The 10,184-nt window shown below is 41.7% G+C and overlaps 1 long non-coding RNA gene across 1 annotated transcript; it reads left to right on the plus strand.

Moving 5' to 3' along the window:
• The first annotated feature begins 3,889 nt into the window (after positions 1–3,889).
• Positions 3,890–4,546, plus strand: LOC141679054 (uncharacterized). The gene is made up of 3 exons (XR_012558011.1): positions 3,890–4,009; positions 4,128–4,224; positions 4,307–4,546. It is a non-coding gene; the product is annotated as an uncharacterized LOC141679054 (long non-coding RNA).
• Positions 4,547–10,184: the final 5,638 nt, after the last annotated feature.

A 10,184-nucleotide genomic window follows, 5' to 3' on the forward strand; every position in this document is an offset into this window, starting at 1 on the left:
TAACATTTATAATGTTTGTTCTAAACACACACAAAACTTGTTATTTATCTACGATTTTATTAAAACTGTATTTTCAAATAATCAGAAAGTAGAACAGTAGATGTAATGAGGGTGATGTTTAAAAATACCCATTTTTTGGGTGCAATGGCCGAAAATACCCATTTTCAAAACACATGGCTGAAAATACCGTTTTGGTTACGCATTTTGTAATTGGGTAAGTGTAATAAGCATTTGAGAATTGGGTATCTAAGAAAATTACTAAAGATACGCATTTGTAGTTTGGATATTGCCATTGAGATACGCATTTGCCAAATGTGTATCTTAAAAAAAATAAAAAAAATAAATTGGATACCCATTTGACAAATGCGTATCTAGTACAAAACAGGATACCCAAATGGTAATTGCGTATCCAAAACGGTATTTTCAGCCATCCACTTTCAGAATGGGTATTTTCAGCCATTTGTACTAAAAAATTGTTATTTTTAACATTCTTTCATGTAATGAGGCAAGTCTCAAGGTTATTAAGATTGAAGATGCACAAGAAACATGCTATCTTTGTCATGGTATTCGTCCAATGTATCTGATCCAGAAAAGTAGGAAATGGTGATCGCGTCAATATGTCCTTGTCCAACAAACAAATAGTCCCTCTGTGTTGAGGCCATTTAAAAACAATCTTACTGCAACACATACAGTACATATTTCTAGTTAAACATACTAATTTTTGGTTTAAAGAAGTCATGTATGATGTACAAATAGAATATGAGGGATTGATGCATCAATGTTTATTAGGATTACTAGCATTAAGCATTTGAAACAGCTCTATGACTGTATGCTGTATATGAAGGAATGATCTATAATACGAATCAACAAAGGAGTGCTATTAGCATATACAAAGCTGATTACTTTCATAAAAACAAATATATATACAAAGCTGATTGGAGTTTCACCCTTTTTTCGACTACTATATTTATTTTCCCTCTCTACTTTTGGCTATATATGCTTTCATTAGTCATAGTATTTCCTAGTATTAGTGTGTTTTCTATCTGTTAGTACTCCTTGCTTTTCTTTATATACCCTTAATGTCTGCACGTTTATCATTTTTATTTGGAGTTCACATTTTTCTACTCAAATTTCTGTGTTGCATGTTTAGATAGCATTTAGCATCTGTCAACAATCACATACTGTACCTTAAATGTAATTTTGAGTAATTATACAAAGTTTTGGACGTTCATTCTTCAGTAAACAAACATGGAAGAACTTTATTACATTAAAAAATATCAATTTTAGAAGCCTTCCTGTATAAGAAATGCTTAAATAAAATACGCAACCAGGGAAGCCATGGCTGCAAGTGCTGCAGGAACAAACAATGCTGTGCCAGCACTCTGTACTGTTGGTGATGGTGCGGGTGCTCCAACAACTTCGACCGCAGCTGTGACTCCAAAATTGGAACAAGCAACTAGAACCATAAAGGAAATGGTAAGAACTGAGGCAAGTTTTAAACTTTCCATTACTGTTTGAATAAACTCAAATTGGGAGAGTTAAATAAATACTATTTGCTTGGTATAGTTTAATGTTCTAGTTGTATGTATGTAAATGAAGAAGGTGGTGAAAATGTTGCTTTATAGGTTGATCTGATGGAGCTAACAATTATCTGCCAACTAGTTCCTATTTGTTTTCTTACTACATTAATGATTAAAAGACAGTGGAATGTCAATTTATATGTTCATATATCCCACTCTTCTGTTCCAGTCTGGAGTAGTTGTGCAATAACAACTGATGATAGGTGGATGAATTTTTCAAGGCAAGTTTTGACGTTTAGTTATCAATCTCATTATCATTGCATGTGATTGTTGCAAGCTTGATTAAATTATTTGTTCAAATAAGTAGCTTAAAGCCAGTAAACAACGCTGCTCCATTTTTAGTTGGAGTGTCATTTCAAAAGAATTCCTGACTGTAGACATTTTTTTCTGTTTGCTATTGTTTTATTTATTGCTTCGTGCTCTCGTTTTTCAGCTCCTCCTTTAGAGTGCAGTAATATACCATTATGTTTGTTGCAAGATCCTGCATAGAAGTGCAGTAGATTACAAGCATTTTATGAAATTTTGCTGAAGCAAGGCAAGGACTTATTCCGGAACAGTTTATTCTATGTGTGCTTTTCTTGTACATCGCCCCTAGATAGAGACTTGTGCACGTTAATTTGAATTCGTATCCTAGACAGTCAATTCCAACCTTACTGTATTTAAAAAGAATAATCATGGCACAATTCTATGTCAATTTAACGTCCTATAGGCTATAGCTACCTCATTTTACAGCTTCACTTTGGGAAAGGGAGAGAGAGTACATATTTACATATTTATCCACCGTGGGGGTTACGATGTATGAATGTGCCGAAAAATAGATATCAATTTTTGTCACTAGGGCTGAGCAGAAAATCGAAAAAATCCGAATCCGAAACCCAAACCGCTAAAAACCGTTAAAATCTGAACCGCAAAAATCCGATCCGAAACTGAAACCGCAAAATTAAAAACCAAAACCGATTTTCCGGGTTCGGTTATAGGTGAAAACCGAGCCTAAAAAATCCGATCTGAACCGATAATTATAAATAAATAAATAAATAGAATATATTTAATATATATATATATTAAAAATTAATAAATACATCTAATTTTTTAACAGAAGTTAAAAGTAGTTATTACTTTTTAACAGAGCATGTTTGTATGATTCAGGGTTATTTTATTATGATAAAAACTTGGTTTTGGTTTTGAGCATAACACTCAACCCGACCCACCATTTGTTCGAAATCCAATCAAATTTGCTTCTTATTATCAGATAACAGGAGAAAACAAGTAAGGCATGACATGAGCACCAGTAGGTCAACATGACATCGAAATAACCTTGGCAAGCATATAGAATACCATTGTAGTCGTATATAAATAGTCACGCCTCTTGTGTAATGCAGTAGCAGTAATCAGATAACCTATATACAAATATGTTACTGTTCCCATTTTCTCCCCCTTCAGTCTATTGACTGCCCCAGTTGTTTTCAATTTTCAGTCACTTTCTTACACTTAGAACACACATTACGCGGGTCATGCTTTCCACTGTTGGATTGCTCCTATAAAATATCATTTCAAAGTTTATGAAATTTTCATTATTTTCATTAACTTAGATTGTTAATTTATTATGACTTTGTATTCTTGTTTCGGAACAAATGTACTTTGTGTTTGTACTTTGAATGTTTAAAAATTTTATTACTCTGTATTTATTTTGCTAATTTTATTGGACGCGGTTTTATTACCGAACCCGATCCGATAAAAACCGACCGAGGTTTTTAAAACCGAACCGGTGGTTTAGGTTGCGGTTTTAAATTTTAAAAACCGAGGATATGCTGTTTCGGTTTTATCCAAAACCCGCCCCGATCCGCCCCGCTCTTCCCTACTGTTTACTGTACTTCCTTTTTCTGGCACTCTTTGTTTTTTTTACATTTTGTGGTTTCTGCTTATATATTTTTAATTCTGTCTATTTTTCTCCTTGCATTTCTTCTTTTATCGGAGTTATATATAGGATTCACACACACGCGTATGATTGGAGTTGGGTTATTAATTATCATGTTCCGAGTGTCACATCTTTGATAATGTCTTTAGTTGCATGAGTAATTGACTGTACTGCACTCGGTGCCTGCAAACACAAAATTACCAGGAATAACTCTTTAAAGCTTTAAATTTCAGGTTAGAGTTCCATCTCCTCATTCATTAAAGACCATCGAAGTTTACTGAGTAAAGATAATGAATAATAAGAAATGAAATAAAATAAAACTTTAAAATGTTTTAGTACAAATAATGGTTAAACAAAGGAAGCAAACAAGGAACACACTGCAGCAAGTGCAGCAGGAACAAACAATGCTACAGCAGCACTCTCTATTGTTGGTGATGGTGCAGGAGCTCCAACATCTTCAAGGGCTGCCATAACTCCAAAACTGGAGCAAGCCACAAGAACCATGAAGGCGATGGTAAGAACTGAGGCAACCTTTAAATTCTCCATAGTAGATTTATTAATTATTTTAAGAATGTACGGAAGTATTGTTGGCTAAGAAGATTTGTTTGTGCTTCAATTGTCTGTGAATGAAGAAAAGAGTTGGCATGCTTTATATAGTTGTCTTAGTGGAGCTAACAAGAATCTGCCAACTACTTTTGATTTGTTTAACAAGAAGATTAATGATTAAAGGTTAGTGGTCTGTTAATTTGGATTTATTTATTTAATCAATTATGATTGTTTTAGATATCTTGCTCCACTGCCTCTGTTCCAGGCTGTTGTAAATTGAGCAACAAGAAGTGACAGACAACTGGAGGGTTCTTCAAGGAAGGTTTAAACTTATTGTAATGCATCTCATTACCAATGCATGTGATTATTGGAACCTTTTATTTGAACTTTTGGTACAGATCACTAGCTAATAGCCAAAACAATATTGCTCCATTGTTTTATATTGCTAAGTTAATTTTTGTTTATAGACATACAAATGATTCTACAATCTTCCTTGTTGGCGCTACTAGGCATTTGTTTCAACATTCTTAATCACTAACGTGTTCTATTTGCCTTCATGCTTTATGAGGTCTTCATAGTTCACTTTTTTGCGGTGAGAACAACCATAAATTGAAATTATTTTCTTTTAATCGGATTAGAAATATAGTTATAGGTATTGTTATGTCCAAAAATTGGAATAAACAATATTCAGGTTAAGATTAATAAAATGAGCAGAATTAAAGGAGAAGCGCCTGAAATTTAGGAAAAAGATAAGATTGACTTCCCGGCGCGCCCAAAGATTGCGCCCCATTGACTGAGTAGCTGATTAACAGTTGTGATTATCATGTATTAAAGGCGCGCCCTCAAACATGGTAGAGGAGGCGCGCCCAATTTTCGGAAAGGAGGAAAGAAATTTCTTAGTTGAAACCTGCTATGTGGTAAGCCTTAGGGCGCGCCTTGGGCAAGGAAGGCTCCTTGGACGGATTACTTGGACATGATTGCTTTGACAGACCTACACTTTGGCCTGGACAGAAATGGAGCGAGCCCTAACGATGAATAATTTAGGGCGCGCCCTATGATGTAGAATGATAGGAAGAGACCAAAGGCTGATGACACAGGGCGGCGCCAACATACAGGAATGTAAGGGCGCGCCCTTAATTTATACTTGACATATAAATGCAACTTTGATATGCTACTTAAATGGACTCTCCGGAAGATTCAAGGAAGATGGAGAATGTTATTACTAACCTATTTGATGCAGGTACTCTATTGAAGAACTCCTTCCTGTAGCATATCTACAGGAAAGGCGGTGTCCGTGGTCAGAGACCTCCAGGGGTATACCTGGACTGAAAGCCTCCTCCTGTAGCCAATGGGTGTCCTCATTAGGGATGTGGGGTGAAATCTGGTGTGTGCTTTGGGAGCTCTGTCTCTGTAGTCAACGGGTGTCCTCGTTGGGAGACTTTGGAGTATCCTTCACTTTGCACCCAAAAGCTTGGGATCACTTGTCCTGCAATCTGGTAGGGGCTCCTTATCGGGAGACAAGGATGCGTCCAACATTTGGGGTGAACCACGGCTATACCTGCATCCGCGGACTAGAGAAACAGCTGGTAGCGGAGGGTTATCCTTGGCCAGGGAGATGCCTTATCCGTGAAGTCTCGAAGCCGCGGACGAGCCTTGGGCCTTTGTGGTTGGGCCTCATCGGCGGACATTCCTAAAGCTAGTAGAAGACGGTTTCCAGTGGGTTTCCTATTGGGCCTCAGGATAAGAAATCTAAGCCCATGAGGTTTCTTGTTCCCCAAGAACTACGTGGGCTTGATCCCCTATAAATAGGGGTACGTAGGCATATTGTGAGGGGTCAAAAGCGAGAGCGCAAATGAGCCACCACTAACCCTAAGCAATCTTAGCCCCCAATAATCACCACCACCAAACACTGTTCATCTTTTCCGACGAATACTGTTCATCGGATCCACCGACTACTGTTCACGTTTCCGACGAAGAACCGCCATCACAGATCTTGTTTCCGGCTACGAACCTCAAATTTTGTTGGTACCAAATTCCTCCGTCAACAAATTGGCACTAGAAGGAGGGGTCTTCGCCACAACCGAGCGACTCATGTACCTGGAAAAGCACCCATGACTGATAGGGGTGTCTCAGCCGGCCATGGCCGCACTGAAGGAGGGTGCATGCCGATAACCCCGCAACGCCTGGACTATTCTAATGACACGTCCCCAATCATCGAGCTAGTGGAAGAAGATGCTTATGGACGGGAAATTCTGCGGACAGACACCCGGGGAGCCACCCATCCGCACCGGTCTGGACGTAGTCTCGAGTAACGCCGACAGGCGGAGTCGATGCCGGAGAATCAGTAATGGGGCTTCGCAGCTTTGAAAGATCGCTAGGGGATTCGCTTGGGCGATGATGATTTGAGAATGGTGTTACTTGAATGGCAGAAAGAAGCTGATCGTGGAGATGTGACGCCCCATGATACAACGCGTGTGCCCCTGAATTCCCAGGAAAATTGGGAGCGGCACCGCGATCCAACGCGTGTGCCCCTGAATTCCCAGGAAAATCAGGAGCGGCACCGCGATCCAACGCTTGTGCCCCTGAATTCCCAGGAAAATCGGGAGCGGCACCGCGATCATGAGAGAGCTCATCCCCGCAGATCGCTGGATCGATATGGGCGTGGGTATGGAAATGATCGTTGGAGAAGACCTCAATGGAGAGGAAGAGGTGAAGGCCGAGGTAGATATTTAGAGGGATACCGTCACGACAATTACCGCGGTCACCTTGATTCCCGCTGGAATAACCAAGCAGATGGCTATGATTATGTGGAACATGATGATCATAGAAATGTAGGAGACTATGATCGTGGTACGGCTCGGGGACGCGGCCAAGGTGGAGAAGAGAATCGAGGGAGAAATCAAGGACGAAATCTTGAAGTAATTGTGAAACCCGAAGACGCCCAGAATACGAACCAGCAGCAAGCCCTTCCCGGAGGGAATCAAGCGGAGGTACCTCCATTACATCCCCAAGGTCCGCAGCCTCAAATACAGACCATCCCAGGCGTGGAAACTTTCAATGTGGGAGACTTAAAAAGGCTACTTAACCACCTGGAAGGCAGGGTGACGACCATAGTCGAAATCCCTTCCCCATTTTCGGTGGCAGTAAGAGAAGCACAGTTGCCGGTCGGATATCGCAACACTACTAGCGATCTCCGTTTCCACGGAAACTCAGATCCGGTGGAATTCCTGGGTCGTTTTAATATAGAGATGGATGTGTATCAAGTCCCGGACTTGGCTCGATGCCGTCTCTTAGCGGCAACCTTTAGAGAAAGTGCCCATCAGTGGTTTCAAAAGCTCGGGCCAGGAGCGATCACCTCATGGGATCAGATGAAGACTCTGTTCTTAACCAAGTTCCAAGCCGCGGTGAGATACGCGCCCTCTGTCACAACTCTGGCCAATGTTAGGCAAAGGGAAAATGAAAGCTTGACATCGTACTTCAAAAGTTCAATGCTGAATCTACTAGCGTGAGGGGAGCATCGGACGAAGCCCTGAAAAGCTTCTTGATCGCAGGATTAAGGGTTGGTTCAGATTTTTGGAAGCACTTGCAAGGAAAAGATCCGGCCACTCTAGCAGATGTCTTCGCTTTGGCAGAATCTTTTAAAGCCATAGAACAATCTTTGGCAGAAGTACAACCGACTTCACAATCGAGTCAAAGAAACAAAGGAAGAAAGAGGGATAGGTCTTCAAGCCCGAGGTACCGAAGAGATAGTCGAAGCCCGGACCGGGTGAATACAGTAAGCACAAGGAGGGGATGGAGTCCTCCCTCAAACTATGACTACAGGACAAGCTGGTACACACCTTTGGTCGCATCTATCGATCATATCTACGAAGTAAACAAAAATAAAGGGCTATTTAGAAAACCTGAAGCTTTATCATCATGGCAAAGCAAAGATAAGAAAAAATATTGCGAATACCATGAATCATCTGGACATAACACGCATGAGTGCCGATATTTAAAAGATGAAATCGAAGCGCTTATCAAGGAAGGGTACCTCAGAGAATGGGTAGTCAAGGAAGTAAGGAAACACAAGAATGACAGAACGAGGGAAGAAGAAAGACGAGCCCCGCGCGGATCGAACAATGACACCCTGGAGGAAAGTAAATTTGACAGGGATGGCAGTATCCGAACAATCTACGGGGGAGATCCCGGGATGGAATGTAGTAACCGAGCCTTGGCAAGATACGCCAGGGAAGCTCGATTCAGGCCTCTCACAGACATTCATAGGGTGGAAACTCGGCCACCCAAGGTGTTTAAGGGTGAGTCCATGGATATCACCTTCAAAGAAGCGGATGCCCGATGGGTACATCATCCCCACAATGATGCGCTGGTTATTTCCATCCAAATCGGAACCAAGAATGTCCATAGAGCCTTCGTGGATAATGGAAGCTCGGCAAACATCCTCTATTACAGCACCTTCAAAAAGATGGGACTACCTGATTAGGATATGTCGTGGGAAGACTCGTGGGTCTATGGTTTTTCAGGCGCAGGAGTTAGAGTCATGGGGTCGATTCGGCTGCCATGTACTCTGGGGGAAAGCTCATTGTCGGTAACAAAGATGCTTGAATTTAAGGTCCTAAATCAGGAATCGTCCCACAACGTGTTATTGGGATGACCTTTTCTGCGGGAGATGAGAGTCATCACTTCAATCCACCACCTGACTATCAAATTTCCAACGCCAAACGGGGTGGGAAGTATAAAGGGTTCCCAGTATGACTCTCGGGAGTGCTACAGGCAAGCTATGAAAGGCTTTAGAAAAGACTCCCACGCCGAAGATACTCCGGACATAGATCGAGAGAAAAGCATTGAGCAACCAACCGAGGAAATCCGAGTCCACTATTATGTTGAGCAAGAAGATGAACCTCCCTCCGAGTTGCCCCCGACAATGTTGTACTTGGAAAATGCAATCAGAATTGAGATGTTGGAAGAAGAGGAGGCGATGGATACCATAGTCCAAACAGATTTCCATGGGGAACATTTAGAAGGGAGATTCGATGTCTTGCAAAGCCTCGAACAGGGTGATGCCCTTCCCCCTGAAGGAGCACCCTTACCCGCAAAACATATAAAAGAAGTTGATGCCTCTACTACGCAAGGTGCACCTCCTAAAGGGGATGCACCCTCTCTACAAGACAATGAGATCTATGATTCGCCCGATCTGGATCCCCGGATACCAATGCCGACGGAAAAGATGGGGCCAGCAGAAGATACGATTGAAATCCCTGTTGATGAAAAAGACCCGAGTAAGGTTTTGAGAATAGGGTCCCAGTTGACACCGAAGTTAAAGGAAGGTCTTTCAATATTTCTGTTAGCGAACCTTGATGTATTTGCATGGAGCCATTCTGATATGGTGGGAATTGATCTAGAAATAATGTGCCACCGATTGAATATCGACCCCAGGCATAAGGGGGTTCGACAAAAACGAAGGGCCGTAAGCGGAGAGAGAGCTATAGCCCTGGCAGAGGAAGTAGAAAGGCTCTTGGACGTCGGACTAATTCGGAAATCCTTCTACCCAGAATGGCTAGCAAACCCGGTGTTGGTAAAAAAGCCCAACGGCAAATGGAGAACATGCGTGGATTTCAACGATCTGAATAAGGTGTGCCCGAAAGATAGTTCTCCCCTACCAAGAATTGATCAGTTGGTCGACGTCACGGCAGGACATGCTTTGCTCAGCTTCATGGACGCATACTCCGGGTATAACCAAATCCTTATGTATGAGCCTGACCAGGAGCACACATCTTTCATCACTGATAGAGGGCTTTACTGCTATATCGGAATACCATTTGGACTGATCAACGGCGGTGCCACTTATCAAAGATTGGTAAATAAAATGTTCAAGAAGCAGATTGGGAAGACGATGGAAGTGTACGTGGACGACATGCTCGTAAAATCGAAAAGGGCGGAAGATCACATCACCGACTTAGCCGAAATGTTCCATATTCTGAGAAAATATAGGATGAAACTAAACCCGCAGAAGTGCGTGTTCGGCGTGGAGTCGGGGAAATTCTTGGGATTCATGGTCAACCACGGGGGATTGAGGCTAACCCGGCAAAAATAAAAGCTCTGCTAGACATGAAATCTCCCACCAGCGTCAAACAAGTACAGAG

This window comes from Apium graveolens, chromosome 8 (assembly GCF_009905375.1).
Source record: "Apium graveolens cultivar Ventura chromosome 8, ASM990537v1, whole genome shotgun sequence".
Classification (NCBI taxonomy): domain Eukaryota; kingdom Viridiplantae; phylum Streptophyta; class Magnoliopsida; order Apiales; family Apiaceae; genus Apium; species Apium graveolens.